The following is an 18,501-nucleotide window of genomic DNA, read 5'->3' on the forward strand; positions in this document are numbered from 1 at the left end:
ATGGATCAAGTCAAATGAATAAATCGTCTGATTCAGAGTCAAATAACAAGTGAAGTCTAGGTGGATTTTTCCTTAGTTATTATCTTAATCACATTGAATTTTCCCAAAAGTATTTTCCCAAATTTTCTTTCTGTGCATTCTTAGTTTAGTAATTAGTTTAGATAACCAAACCTCTTAATTTTTAGGCTAGATAATAAAAAGGAAGTAAATACTAGTACTCATGGTTCCTTTGGGTTTGACAATCTGGTCTTGCTGAACTATACTATTGTTCGATAGGTACACTTGCATTAATCGTGATAATAAGTTAGTCTCAAGAACGATTCATTCATAAATCTTTAAAACCTGTCACGAATATCACGTATCATATTTTTGGCGCCGTTGCCTGGGAACTAGGATATTAGGAACACTCGATTTTTATTACTTTAGCCATTTTACTTTTATTTTGATTTAAATTTTTATTAATTTTTTTATAATTCTTCATTTATTTTCTTCTGACAGGTTTTTCTAGTTTATGACCAGAAGAAACCTATTAGGACCGTTACTGTTTAATAGTGAGGTTGATCGTACAATTCGCAAAAACCAAAGAGAAATAAGGCGAAGCTTACGATACACAGAGAAAGTGAAAGAGGACGATACTTCAACCACAACCAAGGAGATGGCTGAAAACCAAGAAAATCTGTTACCTCTTGCGATTGCTATTAATCAGAATCCTGCTTCGCGCACTATGTATGATTATGCTAAACCTTCTTTAACAGGAACTGAATCGAGCATAGTTAGACCTGTTGTAGCTACAAATACTTTTGAACTGAAACCTAACACAATTCAAATGTACAGCAATTTGTTCAGTTTGATGGTTTGCAGGACGAAGATCCCAACGCTCACTTGGCAAACTTTTTGGAACTATGTGATACATTTAAAATTAAAGGCATTTCTGATGATGCCATTCGCCTTCAGTTATTCCCTTTTTAATTGAGAAACAAAGCTAAACGTGGTTAAATTCATTACCACGGGGGTCAATCACTACTTGGGAACAAATGACCGAAAAGTTTTTAATAAAATATTTTCCACCAACTAAAATGGCTAAATTATGTAATGATATCTTTTCTTTTCTACAGATGGATTTAGAAACACTCTACGATGCATGGAAGAGATACAATGACCTCTTGAAAAGATGCCCTCACCATAGGTTGCCACTCTGGCTACAGGTTCAAACCTTTCATAATGTCCTGAATCCTTCGACTCGGCAAATGGTTGACGCAGCTGCTGGCGGAACCATCAATAATAAGACACGATGCCTATGAATTTATAGAGGAGATGTCACTAAATAACTATCAGTGGCAAGTCATGAAGACAAAGCCAACGAAAACAGCTGGCGTTTATAACGTCGATTCGGTCACCATGCTCTTTAATCAGGTAGAACTCTTGAATAAGAAAATTGATGGTTTTCTTAGTTCTTCACAGGTTCACCCAGTAATGCAGTGCGAAGCAAGTGGAGGTGGATCAAGCAATTCAGAATACCCATCCTATGGCCACAACATGGAGAACGAGCAGTTAAATTGCATGGGTAATAATCCTTGATCTCAGGATAATCCTTATAGTAATACTTACAATGCAGGTTGGAGGAACCACCCAAATTTTTCATGGGGAGGCCAAAGGAATCAAAGACCACTACCTCCAGGCTTCCTACAACCACCCTACCAACAAGAGAAAAAGCTGAACCTTGAGGAGATGCTAATAAAATTCATCTCAGTGTCAGAAACTCATTTTTAGAACACTGGGACAGCACTTAAAAATCAACAAGCGTTGATCCAAGGGCTCGAAACTCAGATAGGTCAGCTCACTAAATTGATATCCAAATGACCACAAGGTAGCCTGCCGAGTAACACTGAATCCAACCCAAGGGAGAAAATCACTGCAATTACCATTCAAGATGAGGAAGGGTTAGTTGTACCTGAACTAGAGCAGAGGCAGGAAACTGTGGTAAGTAAAGGTAAGGGTGAGGTGGACCACAATGACCAGAAAACGATAAGTAAAGAGTACAAACCACGGGTGCCATACCCCAATGCGACAAGGAAAGACCGTACAGATGAACAATTTGGTAAATTCCTTAAACTATTAAAGAAATTACATATTAACTTACCATTTATCAAAGCTCTCTCGCAGATGCCAAACGCAGTCATATTTTTAAAGAAGCTTCTAACAAACAAACGAAAGTTGGATGAGGCGTCACATGTGGAGTTGGATGTAGTTTTCTCAGCCATATTACAGAATAAGCTACCCAACAAATCGAAAGATCTAGGGAGTTTTACGATTCCTTGTTTAATTGGTAGTTTAGATGTTCATAATGCATTGGCTGACTTAGGGGCAAGCATTAATGTTATGCCTTATAAAATGTTTAAACAGCTAGGTCTTGGGAAACCCAAACAAACTAGGATGAGCATTCAATTGGCTGATAAAACCATTAGATTTCTTAGGGGTATCATTGAAGATGTTCTTGTTAAGATCAATAAATTTATATACCCGGTAGACTTTGTTGTTCTAGACATGGAAGAGGATAGTAACGCACCTTTGATTTTAGGACGACCCTTTTTAGCGACTGCTAGAACCATTATTGATGTTGGTACAGGTGAACTCACACTTCGTGAGGGAGACGAAACAATCACCCTTCAAGCTCGTAATTCGAGTAACACATCAAAAGTTAAGGGTGGTTGTATAAATCATTCTACTAGTACTAATCATATGGTGAAACCCTCTATGCAGGAAACAGTTTCGAAGAACACACATGAGCCGTGTTCAAACAATAGCAAAGGACCTATCTATGAAGAACGAAGGCTACAAATCAAGGAGCTAGATGAATGGCGGACACAGAAATCGAGAATACCCGTTAAACTAAAACTGAGCCAGGACAAGCTCAATACCTCACCAAATCAACTTAAGGATGGAGACAAAGTACTACTAGATGTAGCAGATCCTCTCATTGCCACTCTTGAACCTAATGAAGAAATTCCTCTTACGCTACTCACTATTTTCCCATATGGTACAGTCGAGGTAATTCATCCCAAATTCAGCACATTTAAAGTAAACAATACCCGTCTTAAACCTTATGTTGATAAAGTTGATTGCAGGGATGAGAAGTGTAAACTCCTCGCACCACCTTGACCATGCAGGAGAGAGGTAAGTCCAGCTTAAGACTATAAATAAGCACTTCTCGAGAGGCAACCCGAGCACTAACAATAATGATTTATTTGAATTCTAGTTTTTCACATCTAACCTACTAATAGAGTCCTGAAACACAGGGTTTTCCCATCCACACGACCAGACACATAGGATTGCCTACGGCCGTGTGAAAACAAAACAAAAGTCTTTCTCCAACATGGGATGCGATAAGTTGCCACGGCCGTGCGACATGGCCGTGGGCGAAACTACCAAAACAACACGGGTGTGAGACAATCCTGTACCATGAAATCATGGTTGAAACTGAGAATTTAACATGGGCATACGACACACCCGTGTCCGTGGTAGAAACTTTCAAAAAGAACACGAGCGCGGGCTATCATACACGGGCGTGGGAGAAGCGAATGAAGCAAGACACGGGCGTGGGTCGAATGTCAGATGCGCCCAAATTTAAAAATCATGAAACATACGGGCAAAACACGTCCGTGTGCCCCAAAATGTATATAAACCCCTCACTATTCATTATCTCCCTTCCCAAAAATCCCTAATCCTAGCCACTGCAACTCCACACGCCTCACCCACCACGCCCGTGCGCCGCCTATAACACCGATTTCAATGCCCCAGGCTCCTTCCTTTTGTTTTTGATTAATCTTTTCTCTCTATTTTCTTTAAATACATTGCTTATTTCATGATTTCTATGCTCTATTGAACTCTTTTGAATGAATATTCATAGTTAGAATATTAAAGTACTCATGCTTGTTTCATAAAATTTTTGTCATTTTAGTTACTACATTATCTTACACTCTTTCATTTTTCCTTGTTTCCATGAAATTTATGCTTACCCACATGCATTCATTTATTATTCCCATAATCCTATAACTTCGATTTTTCAATGCATGTACAATGTCGTCCTCACGTGGTAAGAAGAGCGCTATTCCCGCCTTGAAGAAGAAGAAATGAGCAGCGTCATCCTCGGGTCCTACCACAGAGATTAAGCACCCGTTCCTCCAGGTTCCCTTGGGACCCCAAGAGGAATTATATCAGATATTACGGGCCCAAACCCTAGGTGTGGGCCGCTACATTGACTAGCCTGCACTCGAACAGATTCAATTTGCTGAAACGGTCCGAGCCCTCCTAACGACTGACCCATGGGGGCTTTTCTTTGAGATAATTGAGACGATGTATCTCGAGTTCACATTGGAATTGTGCTCGACGTTCCATCTTCAAACCGTTATGACCAACTTCGACGATCCTGGAATGGTCCATTTCTGCCTCAGTGGTCTAGTACACCAGTTGACCGTACCCGAATTCGGGATTGCACTAAGGCTGTACACGGAGGACTTCATGGACGACAATGAACTCGACACCCTCCACCGCTACATCCACTACTCCCCCTCAAAATGCTGGAGAGACCTCGTCTTTGCCTCAGCTACCTATGATCCTAGCTACTCCAAGTCATCGGCTCTCCCTCCGTCCTTGAGGTATCTACATACCATCTTAGCTCACACTCTGACAGGGAGATGAGAGAGCACCAGCGTCGTCTCCACCCACGACGCCTATTTCTTATAGAGTATGGCAAATGGGCATGTCATTGACCTCGCCTACTTTATTGCCCTTGCCATTCGCCACCAGACGGAGCGGCACAGGAGAGGGGTCATCTCTATCGGGCCCTATGTGACTAGATTGGCTCGGCACTTTGGGATCCTCAGCATAGTAGCACAATCTTCCTTCCTTACTCTCATCGGCCAGATATCCCCATAGGGAATTTCAAGCATGCTAAGTATGAGGATGATCGAGAAACAACGTGGCACATAACCTCTTCAGTACCGCCTCGCCTAGTCCACCGAGGAGGAGGACCCAGAAGACATTACTAATGATGTCCCCCCACGTCACGAGAATCCACTGACTCAGCCACTACCTACTCATCGTCCAGTTCATGCGACGACTTCATATTCTGACATCTCTGAGTGCCTTACACGATTTGAGCAGCAGTGTTTTCAGCATTTTGATCACATTAATGCTACACTTTACCAGATTTGTCAGCACCTTCACATCTCATCGCCACCCCCACCTCGCGAGCCATCTAGCGATGAAGATGTTTAAAAACTTTTATTTATTATTTTATGTTTTTACTTTTATTCTATTTTAAGAATACTTTTTATTTTTCTTTAAGCTTATTTTTATTAGGTTTTATAATTATTATTTTACAATTTTTAATTTTGGGCTATTCCATTAGGAGTAATTATGCTTCTTTATATTCCATAAAAATTTCCTGATTCTATCATAGTTATAAAGAGCTCCAAAGCTCATCATCGCATAGGAACTAAAAACTCCACCAGGGAAGGTTCTCCACGACTGCCATGTCCTGCTTGACCACAACCATAGCTACCACCAGATATAATATTCTTTTGGCGCACGATTTATGGATTAATGAACCTCTACTACCACCGGAGTACCCTCCTCTACTCTCATCATAGCTTTGGTCGATTACTCTCCATCACACCAATTCAAGGACTTCGTTCATCATTTAGGAAGTTTCACTTCTCTCCCTATCTTATGATTATTTTTATCAATATATCTATCTTTGTACATTGAGGGAATGTATATCTTAAGTCTAAGGGGTCTTTTATATCATCATTAGAAATCCTTGAATTTTGTCTTATTCTCACATGAATCACTCATATCATTATTAGAATGAATTTTGATTAATTTATGATTTTTATTGATATGTCTTGAATTAAAACATAGGCATTTATGCATTGATTGTTTAAACTTTAAGACATTAGGGAATCAAGCATGATAAGTTGATTTTTGAAGAATTAAAAACTTTTAGGTTGTTTCCCTAAATTTAAATATTATCTTGAGCTGAAATTCACAAGTTTGAACATCAAAAAGATTTTTGTGAAGATCTTGGGCCCTTAGAGCATATTTTATTCCTTTCATGCTTATTTTTATTATGAGTGCGTCAATATTGATTTGTTATTCTTGAACTTGCTTGATTATGCATGTCAAGACCACAGCATTTGATTTGATATGTCAAGATGAAAAAGGCACTTAGGTTTAACCCACTCACTCTATAAAAGCCTACCTTCATAATTAACCCTTAGTGAACCCCTTTGAGCCTAACAAGCCATTAATTGATTTACCCTCAATATTAACTCATAACCCATTATTGTTGAAATCCCCAAATTTGATCCCTATTTTGTCGAGATTTGATTTGAACTAATTGCTTAGCTATGTTTTTCTCTTCTATATATTTGACTTGTTCTTAAAAAAAATGTACTTCAATACATATTAGTTGTAATTCATCCTTTTTGAGCTTAAGTGTCATATTCTGAGAAGAAGGTCACTTGTATTCAACTGATGAATAGTCAGTTTTCTAGCTAGGTAATTTTTCAATTCAATCCAGATTCTAACCTTTTCTTTCAGCTTGTGACCACACCCCCTAACCAAAGCCACTTTACAACCCTCTAAAAAGACCTTTTTGATTGATATATCAGCTTAATGTATAGTTGTAACACCCCTTACCCATATCCATCACCGGAACAGGGTACGAGGTATTACCGTATCATAGTACATACCATTAAATAAAACCAAGACAAAAATATGGCATACAAATTAGATCATGAATCATTATAACATATGCCGAATAATATTAGCCAATTTCAAAGGCTTCGTACAAAATAATCGGTCAATTACTATACTTAATATTTTAAAACCTAGACAATTATGACACGTAACAAAATAACTAGGTCTACTATACATGCCATAATTTAAAATGTTTAGTTCAAATACCCAAAAATACTCGATAGTGCAGTGCGGATCTTCAACGATCCTTGACTCACATGCAAGTGGGCGACACTATAAGACAAAAGAAAGAAAAGAAGGTAAGCTTATAGCTTAGTAAGCAAGTATGTAAATAATGAATAAAGAATCTAATATGTTTACACAATAACTCAAGTGTATCTACTTTTAATTTCACCATTTACTCCACTTTGGTCAAGCTGTCTCTATTGCGTCATACTCACTAAATAAATCATAACTCGAGTTACAAAACTCGAAATTAAAATCTGTAAAATTTTCCTGAAACTAGACTCATATTACTTCTTACTAAATTTTTTTTAGGAATTTTTTGTCCAGCCAATTAGTACAGTTTATTAGTTAACATTTCCCCTATTATACAGCTCGACTGATCTGACCTCTGTTCACTACGAATTAAATTTCTCCCAGTACACAATTCAAATAGCCATAAAATTTGTTTCATTTAAAACTAGACTCAATAAGGTATCTAGAAATATAAACTATATTTCTTAATTAGTTTTTTACAATTTTTAATGATTTTTCAAATTTAGAACAGGGGATCACATCGTCATTCTGAGCAAGTCACACACAAATATAAATATCTCAAAGTATAGAGTTCCTTTACTTGCTCTGTTTCTCTACATGAAAGTAGACTCATTAAGCTTTAAATTCATATCTTATTCAGCCTCTAATTAAATTTCTACTATTTTTTGTGATTTTTCAAATTCCTGTCACTGCAACTGTCCAAAACAGTATTATTGCTAATTCACTCTTTCACACTTTCTTTGTATTAACCTCATTTAGCCTACATATCACAATTCACTTTCACCACATTTCATACATCACAAGTGTAGGTTCATGATTACAATGTCACTATAAAATCATCCCGTTGAACAATTCGGATCAATCCTCGATACCTGGTGGTTTCAGCACACAGCTCCACCATCATATTTCATATAATTCGGCCCTCTTGTACACATGGTGAACACTTAGTACCACCCATGTGACCTAGCCAATTTATCTCGTAGCTCTCTTTTCTACATGGTGTCCTTCACTTGGTATCACAGATGCGACCTAGCTACATTTATCCTCTTCCATAGCTCTCTTGTTTACATGGGATACATCCCGTATCACACATGTGACCTAGCTACTACATAGTACCTAGCTACTACATAGTATCTCGTAGCTCTCTTGTACACATAATGTGCACTCAGCACCATACATGTGACCTAGCTACTTTTCATCTATATTATTCAATCTTTCCGAAAGTTCAACCAGGATTTCTCTCACTATTACTTATTTTCATTCTGCCAATAGTTGATTTATGATTCAAAATCAACTAAAATATATAAAATAGGCTGAAATGCAAAAATGTAAATGAAGTTAATGTAATATTTACATACAAACTTACCTCGGTGCAAAATATGAAAATTTTGCAATTTAGTCCAAAACCTTTTCCTTCCCCCGTTCGAGGTCGATTCCACGCCTTTCTTGATCTATAACAACACATTTAGCTCATTTAACACTCATACTATTTATTTCAATCCAAAAATCACATTATGCAAAAATTACATTTTTGCCCCCTAACTTTTACAAAATTATGATTTTGCCCCTAGGCTCAGAAATTTAATTTCAGCCCTTATTCTTATGTTTCATGACATGCTGAACATTTTTCTCTTCTACAACAACATCAAATTCTCACTCTAACATGTACTTATGAGCCTTAGATATTTTTATCGATTATATCGTTTTGCTCGTTTTTGCTTAAAATCGCTTAGAAAAGATCGTTCTCCTAACCTCAAACATTCATATTCTACCATCAAACATCAAAATACATGCATATCATTCATGGGTAAATTTTTAAACATAAACCCTAACTCGAAATAATGGTAGAAATAGGTAAACCGTGCTACGAGGATTTTAAAAATGTAATGAACATTAAAAACGGGGCTTGAATGCACTTACTATTGAGCTTGAAAGCTTGGAAAAAACCCTAGCTGTGGTGTCTATGAGAGTTTCGGCCAACTTGATGAAGATGATACCAAATTTTGGCCTTGTTTTCCCATTTTATTATTTTATTTACCAAATGACTAAATTACCGTTCATTAAAAACTATGATGTTTTATCTTCCTTTAGGTGTTTTTGTCCAAACTAGTATAATGGTCTAATTACTATACAAGGACCTCTACTTTAAAAACCCATTACTCACAAGTACTTAGTAACTTTGTCAACTAGAACACACATTTTACAACTTTTGCAATTTAGTCCTAAATATCAAATTGGACCCTCTATTGATAAAATTTCTAAACAAAATTTTCACACAGTCATGGAATCATGCCATAGACCTTAAAATGATAATAAAACTATTATTTCTATCTCAAATTTGTGGTTTCAAAACCACTATTCTATTTTGGCCCTAAATCGGTCATTACAACTCTCCCCTTTAGGGATTTTCGTCCCCAAAATCTTACCCAGAAAGAGGTTTGGGTACTGTTTTCTCATGGCTTCCTCCGGTTCCCACGTAGCTTCTTCTACTCCATGTCTTTTCCATAACACTTTCACTAAAGCTATGCTTTTCTTTCTCAATTGTTTCACTTCTCGAGCCAAAATCTTAATCGGTTCTTCATCATAGGTCAAGTCAAATCGAATCTCAATTTCTGTTGGAGAAATTATTTGTGAAGGATCAGAACGATAACGTCTCAACATTGATACATGAAACACATTATGAATTCTTTCTAACTCTACTGATAAAGCCAACCGATATGCCACTGGTCCAATCCTTTCAATAATCTCGTACGGCACAATAAAACGTGGACTCAACTTGCCTTTTCGGCCAAATCTCAGAATCTTTTTCCATGGTGACACCTTCAAGAACACTTTATCACCAACCTAAAATTCAATCTCTTTTCTTTCTAAATCTGCATATGACTTTTGTAGATCTGAAGTAGCTTTCAAGCAATCACAAATTAATTTTACTTTCTCTTCAGTTTCTTTAATTAGATCAACTCCGTGAATCTGTTTCTCACTAAGTTTGGTCCAATATAAAGGAGTCCGACATTTGCAACCATTTGTATACTTGACTAAAAACTGCTATTGTAGGCAAATTCAACCAAAGGTAGATATTTCTCCCAACTGCCTTCAAATTCCAAAACATAGCATCTAAGCATATCTTTGAGTACTTGGATTACTCTTTCTGAATGACCATCTGTTTGTGGATGAAATGCGGTACTAAAGTTCAATTTTGTGCCCAAAGCTTCTTGTAACTTTTTCCAGAATCTCGAGGTAAACCTCGGATCTCTATCTGATATTATAGACATAGGTACCCCGTGCAACCTCACAATTTCAGCAATATATAATTCAGCTAATTTATCAAGTGAGTAATCGGTACGTACCGGTATAAAGTGAGCCGACTTTGTTAACCTATCAACCACTACCCAAACAGCATCCTTCTTTCTAGGAGTCAGAGGCAAACCAGTTACAAAATCCATGGTAATCCTATCCCATTTCCACTCAGGCCCCATTACCGGTTGGAGTAATCCTAAAGGCACTTGATGCTCAGCTTTTACTTGTTGACAGATCAAACACTTGGTTACAAATTCAGAAATGTCCCTTTCCATGCCTGGCCACCAATATAATTTCTTTAAATCATTATACATTTTTGTGCTACCAGGGTGAACTGACAAACATCCCCTATGCTCCTCATGTTATATTTTCTGAATCAATTCATCATTTTTCGGTACACATATCCTGTCTCGAAACATCAAACAGGCACCTGGTCCAACATGTACTTATGAGCATTAGGTATTTTTGCCGATTATACCGTTTTGCTCGTTTTCGCTAAAAATCGCTTAGAAAAGATCGTTCTCCTGACCTCAAACATTCATATTCTACAATCAAACATCAAAATGCATGCATATCATTCATGGGTAAATTTTTAAACATAAACCCTAACTCGAAATAATGGTAGAAATAGGTAAACCGAGCTACGAGGATTTCAAAAATGTAAAGAACATTAAAAACGGGGCTTGAATGCACTTACTATTGAGCTTGAAAGCTTGTAAAAAACCCTAGCTATAGTGTCTATGAGAATTTCGGCCAACTTGATGAAGATGATACCAAATTTTGGCTTTGTTTTCCCATTTTATTATTTTATTTACCAAATGACTAAATTACCCTTCATTAAAAAACTATGATGTTTTATCTTCCTTTAGGTATTTTTGTCCAAACTAGTATAATGGTCTAATTACTATACAAGGACCTCTACTTTAAAAACTCATTACTCACATGTACTTAGTACCTTTGTGAACTAGAACACACATTTTACAACTTTTGCAATTTAGTCCTAAATATCAAATTGGACCCTCTATCAATAAAATTTCTAAACAAAATTTTCACACAGTCATGGAATCATGCCATAGACCTTAAAATGATAATAAAACTATTATTTCTATCTCATATTTGTGGTTTCGAAACCACTATTCCATTTTAGCCCTAAATCGAGCTGTTACAATAGTGGTGGAGATTTGATTTTTCAAGCAAGCCTATGGTAATAACTTTTCATATTGACTAATGAGTGCCTTTATTGACGTCCTTAAACACCTTGAGTGACTTGAGTAAATCTTTAGTGAGGATGTTAAACTCTGTGATATTTTGATCAAAGGTAATCACTTAGATATGGGGAGACACCTATGTTTTCGTGATAAAATGCTCAACTTGGAATGTTTGAAACTCTGATGTACTTTTAGTTGAATTTTCAATGTATGAATACTTATGGATTATTTTGAGATATTATTGATAGGGATTATAAATTGAGAAGAATCTATTTTGATTATGAGTTGAGGAGTTTTACTTGAGGACAAGCAAATGCTTAAGTGTGGGGGTATTTGATAAACCATAATTTATACATATTTTTATCCCGTGCTTAGCCCATTTATGAATGGTTTCTCCATAGATTTGGTGAATTCGATGCTCCTAATCCTTTAATTTCATGTTTTATACTTAGGATAGCATAGGTGAGTAAAAAGAGCTAGAAACGAGATGAAAACGGATAAAATAGACCCACATGGGAAATCAACACGGCCTGGACTTCCTCACACGGGCGTGTCACATGGTCATGTCCAATTGGCAGGATTAAAGCACGACTTACATGGGTAGACTACACGCCCGTGCTTATTCAACAACCTTAACCACGGGCTGGAGTAATCACACACGGACGTGTCCCTGCCGAGCCTATGTATAGTCCTATTCGAAAAAGGCCAATTTTTAGGGCTCTTACGCATTCACAAGCCTATTTAAACACCTATGGAGGCACATAGGAACGGGACACAGAGTAGGAAGCAAGGAATTACTTAAGGAAAGCCAATTGATCCATCTCAGAAGCCGAATTGATCATCAAGACAGAAGATATCCCTTCAAGTTCCTTCAAGAGTTTTGGGTTTTCTTATGTTTTGTTATCTTTATGCTTTTGAGGTGTTTTCTTTCATAAGTATGAATTAAACCCCCTAAATACCTAAGGGGAATGAAACCTAAGACGGATCTTGTTATTATTATCTGAATTGTATGATAAATAGTTGACTTGTTCTTAATTATGTGTTCTTAATTCTTGTTTTGATATTCCAGGATATTGATTCAAGTTAAGCTCTTATTCAGAGGAGGAATAGAACCTGTCTAAGAGTAAATTTGTCATAATTAAGTGGAGTTGATAGCACGCCTAGTGTAACACCCCGTACCTGAGACCGTTGCCGGAGTCGGACACGAGGGGTTAACGGGCTTAATCCACTTACTTGCACAGTTCATTTTAAAAATTTCCAGACAGCCGGCTAACTGTGTCACTGTCACCTTAAAAATCATATCTTGAGTTCCACAACTCGAAAATCAGTTTTGTGATTTTTCCCTGAAACTAGACTCATATATGCATCTAAAAATTGTTTTCTAGAATTTTTGGTTGGGCCAATTAGTACAGTTTATTAGTTAAAGTCCCCCATGTTACAGGGATCGACTACACTGACCTTTGCGTATTACGACTTGGATATCTCCCTCTACAGGGCTTCAATACTGATGATGTTTGTTTCTACAGAAACTAGACTCAAAGAGGAATCTGTACATATATGGCATGGCTTCTAATTATCTCTGTTCAATTTATAATGAATTTCCAAAGTCGGAACAGGGACTCCAGAAACCGTTCTGGCCCTGTCTCACGAAAACTTAAATATCTCTTAACATACTGTTCATATGATCATTTCGTTATTTTCCTATGAAAATAGACTCGTCAAGGTTCGTTTACATAATTTATTCACTATTTAATTCCATTTCTACTATTTTTAGTGATTTTTCACATCTACGTCACTGCAGCTGTCAGCATCTGTCTTTAAGGTAGGCTTTACCTAATTCATAGTTTCCATGATTCAACTAGCCCTTTAACATAAATAGCACAAAATATGATCATGATTAACCATCCCAATGGCTAATCGTTTCCAAACATTTCCATACCTCTTAATGAACAACATACAATGATTATAGTACCATGCCTAAAGTATACTTAAGCGATTTTCGCATGGCTATCCAAATTTACACAAAACTGAAAGGTACATGACCTACAACAAAAGGGTAGTCCTATACATGCCATTTCAAAGTTCAACCAAAAATATACCAAAAGGAGCTTTGATAGTGTGGGCGACTTCGACTTCAAAAACCCCGAGTCCGATAGCTGAAAAACCAAAATCTATAAAACAGAGAATCAAAGAAACGGAGTAAGCATTTAATGCTTAGTAAGTTTGAGTCATGAATTTAGACACAACCAAAGTATAGTATTTATGTAGCTAAACAGATAATTTCATATGTGCAAATTCTCAATATCATACTTACTTCACATTACCAACCCTTATATTCATACACAAAGATCAACTTAGCCAAAGGCCAATAGCTCATTTATCAACTGAGCGAATACTTATTTGTAAGGGCTCAACTAATTCAAAGCACATACGAAACATACCTCATGGTTGGGATTTCACAAGCGTATTAACTGAAATTTTTACAGCAAGTTCATTCATTCCCGAATCACGTACCTTGAGTTTAACAGGATATAGCTACTCGTTCAAATGCCTTGGGACATAGCCGGTTATAGTAACTTCGCACAAATGCCTTCGGGACTTAACCGGATTTAGTAACTCGCACAAATGCCTTCGGGACTTAACCCGGATTTAGTAACTCGCACAAATGCCTTGGATCTTAGTCCGGATATAGTCACTTAGCACAAAGCCTTCGGGACTTAGCCGGACATCATTCAATAACCAAGCACAATTATCAATAAATCATGACACATTCGTATTTCATTTTCATTAGCAAAACTCAAACACAAGACACTTATCACACTTGCAATTTCGGCTCAATAGCCACACACAAAGAGCATGATTTTGATTTGCTTAAAACATGATCTAATCAAATCATAATCCAAGTTCCATTACTCAAAACTTACCTTGGATGTTGTCGAGCGGCTTCAACGGCTATTCGATCACTTTTTCCTTTCCCTTATCCAACTGTGGTCCCCTAAGCTCTTGAGCTAATTCAAACAAATTTAACTTATTAAAGTCTCATTTTGCTAGCTTATGGCGAATATGACAAGGAGTTTGATAGGTCATATGGCCACCTTTTAGCTCAAATACACAATGATCATACACATTTTAATCACATCAAGCAATTTAATACAATTCATTCGAACATCAAAAGAGAAGCTCAAGGTACTTAGTCCATATATACATTAGACATTAGAGTCACATATATACGAAATCACGAATCGAATTCAACATACTAGCTAATATTTCCCTTAGCGAATTTTCTAAGTCAAGCTAAAGCCATCAATAGGCTACCAATGGCCGAACATACCCATCAACTCATGTACTCATTCATGTGGCGAACATACACATCTATGCTAAGGCCGATTGCAACACTAATACATTCTACAAGTATGGTCACTTGTATTGACTAAACACCATTTGTTTCAAGTTCAAAACTTGGTTAATACACATATATACACTATTAAAGCATCCTCTCCTTTACACTAATTCAACACATGCATTACCCATAATATACAAAATTATATTCGGCCTTAGCACACAACTTGCTAGCCGATTCTTCTCCATCTAGCAACTAATGCACATATGAGCTCATTTGTTAGACTCTACTTCATCTAAAAACAACCTTATTTCTCTTCTATTTCCTACCATGGCCGAATGCATCACAACACCTTACCATTTCAATTTTGGTCATGGTTGAACAAGGAATTTAATGTCTCACTCAAGGATGCTAGAAAGGAGATTCAAGAGTTATCAATCCACCATCACATGCATCATTACAAGCTTCACTTTTAGCATGCAAATAACATCAACACAAATCCACCTTAGCCGAATATCATCTCCATGACATAGTAAAGATTTGAACCATGGGCTAGTTAGAACTCAAGCTAACAAAAAAAACATGCATGAATCTCATGGCACAACATCAAACTTACCTTCACCTAGCTACAAGCATGGCGAATCTCTTCAACATTTCCTCCTTCTTTCTTTTGAATTTTCGGTCAAGAAAAAAACCAAAGAACACAACTTGTTTTCTCTCTTCCTTAGAACATTCGCCAAGAGCTATGAAGAAAGATGGACACTTTTTTTTGTTTTCTTTCTTACACTCACGGCAATGGGGAGGGGGATAAACAATCTCTCCATTCTTTTCTTTTTTTCCATTTCTTTATTACTAACTTTAGTTTATTGTTTCCTCCCATGATGCACCAACACAACATGTCTATGACATGTTTTGCCCATCATCCTTTGTCCACCCTAATGTCATGGCCGGCCACTACTAGATAGGGGGGAATTTGACATGCAAGTCCTCCCTTTTGATTACATGCACTATTTGATCCTTGTAGATTAACCTATCATATTTCAAAAGTGTCACACAAGTCCTATGTACTACATTCACATGTAATTAACTAAATTGAAGCTTAAAAATTTTCGCACATTCATATTCACATATTTTAGACCATAAATATCACATTCAAATAATTTGGTGACTCGGTTTAGCGGTCCCGAAATCGCTTTCCGACTAGGGTCACTATAGGGCTGTCACACCTAGAGATAGGGTGATAAGATTTTTGCCAGATTAGGGTGAAACCTAATAAAGGAATCCATTGATCGAGTTAATGCAATTCTAGGGTGTTAATTAGAAAGAGACTTCAATTATTCAACCTAGGGTTAGACGTTATTAGTCTCGAAAGAGATAATAATATAACTTAGGGATTTCTACAGATCAAGTCAAAAGAATAAATTGTCTGATTCAGAGTCAAATAACAAGTGAAGTTTAGGTGGATTTTCCTTAGGTATTGTCTTAATCACATCGAATCTTACCAAAAGTATTTTCCCAAATTTTCTTTCTGTGCATTCATAGTTTAGTAATTAGTTTAATAACCAAACCTCTTAATTTTTAGGCTAGATAATAAAAAGGAAGTAAATACTAGTACTCGTGGTTCCTTTGGGTTCGACAATCCGGTCTTGCTGAACTATACTACTGTTCGATAGGTACATTGCCTTAATCATGATAATAAGTTAGTCTCAAGAACAATTCATTCATAAATCTTTAAAACATGTCACGAATATCACGTATCAATAACCAAGCCGTATGCACATTGATATATACATAACCACAAACCAACCAAGTTAAGCCAACTTTCAAGGCTATATACAAATCTAAACTTTAAACATATATAAGTCAATTCAAATAGCTAAATTCATTACCAACACTTAACCAAAATGGCCCAAAATCCCTATATATGCCATGTACTCAAAATACTTTAGTTTAAAAGTACCAAAGTTATAATAGGATAGTGTGACGAAGTCTCCGACGATCTCGAATCCGAGCTAGCTTTGAAATCACTATAAAACAAGGTAAAATAAACAAAGTAAGTTTTATAGCTTAGTAAGCTCGTATGAAATAAACTCAATCTATTCATAAATGCAAAATTCATCAAATTGAATATATCAACATGTAACTCATATTATCTAACAAACCTTCCATATATTCAATCAAAAGATTTAAATGTATCTTTCACAAGTTTCTTCGATTTAAAGCTTATACGGTTCATGTATTCTCATACTTAACTGTGTCTATCATTTACCCGTTGAACCATTCGGAATACTATTAGATATGCGGGAAACTCGCACCAAAGTGCCACATACATAGCCAATTCTATCTTAATCTCATATCACATACATGCTCACTCTCGAGCTATCAACGGGCCTGCTCACACAAGCTGTGGGTTAAGACATAGCTACACAATGCTGCTCACACAAGCTGTCAAGTAACCGTAACATACGCCGGTATACTCAACCACCAGTAGGACGTACAGGACCAGCACCCGGATCACATAATCATAATAACCCCTAATGTCATGTCATTCATATCCTAATTTGTTCCTAAAGTTCAATCAAGATTTCCAATGCCGAATCATCTTCGAATCATTGTCGAATATGTTTGTAGTCTTGTATTCACAGTTTATGCAATATCAAAGCATTTAAAATATATTCACAATGAAACTTATTACGTATGAACTTACCTCAATTCACAAAAATGGTGAAATAGGCCAATTAGTCGAGTACTTTGTTTTTCCCCTGGTCTAGATCTAAACTTCATTTTTCTTGATCTATATAATATCAAATTTAACTTATTTAATAATTTTCTATTCAATTTAATCCAAAACACTCAATAAAGCACTTTTACACTTTTTCCCCAAGTATTTCACAACTTTTACAATTTAGTCCTTATTTCATAAAATTTCAAATTCATGCAATTTCACCCAAACCCATGCTAGCCTAATTTCAATTAGTCCCTAGTAGCCCAAATTTTTTATTTATTTCACATTTTAACCACAAAGTTTCCACATTTCACAATTTAATCCCTAATTTGCATTTTCACTAAAAATCACTTAACAAAACTTGTGTAACTATCATCAAACATTCATAATATATCATCAATCACTAAAATACATGCTTATTCATCAATATTTAATAGTGTACCAGTGTAACACCCCCTACCCGTATCCGATGTCGGGACAGGGTTTGAGGCATTACCGAACTTAAGTAGAACCAAACATACAAAACTGGGACAGAAAATCTCATTAAACTAAAACCAATCAATTAAACTCAATTTGTCCCTATTATGGACCTACGAGGCCCAAAACATACATCATTAGCGGTCCAGCACTAAACCGAGAACTCACGAAAATTCTAAGAAAATTTCTAGGTTAAAGCCTCACACGCCCATGTGGTGGCAATGCACACGCCCGTGTGCTTGGGGACACACCCATGTCCCACACTCGTGTTGAATTATTGGATTTATTTTTTAATTCGAACTTGCAGGGGTTTTCACACGGCTGAGCACACGCCCGTGTCCTTGGCCTGTGTTCCTCACACGGCCTAGGACAAGCCCTTATGGTAGCCTGTGTGATTTTGGCGAGCATTTTGTTTATGACGTCATCATACAAAT

At 36.6% G+C, this 18,501-nt stretch overlaps 1 non-coding gene across 1 annotated transcript; it reads right to left on the bottom strand.

Moving 5' to 3' along the window:
• Positions 1–1,082: 1,082 nt before the first annotated feature.
• On the bottom strand, positions 1,083–1,189 carry LOC128287701 (small nucleolar RNA R71). The gene has a single exon (XR_008278401.1). It is a non-coding gene; the product is annotated as a small nucleolar RNA R71 (small nucleolar RNA).
• Between the last annotated feature and the right edge of the window lie 17,312 nt (positions 1,190–18,501).

Source organism: Gossypium arboreum, chromosome 13, assembly GCF_025698485.1.
Source record: "Gossypium arboreum isolate Shixiya-1 chromosome 13, ASM2569848v2, whole genome shotgun sequence".
Lineage (NCBI taxonomy): Eukaryota > Viridiplantae > Streptophyta > Magnoliopsida > Malvales > Malvaceae > Gossypium > Gossypium arboreum.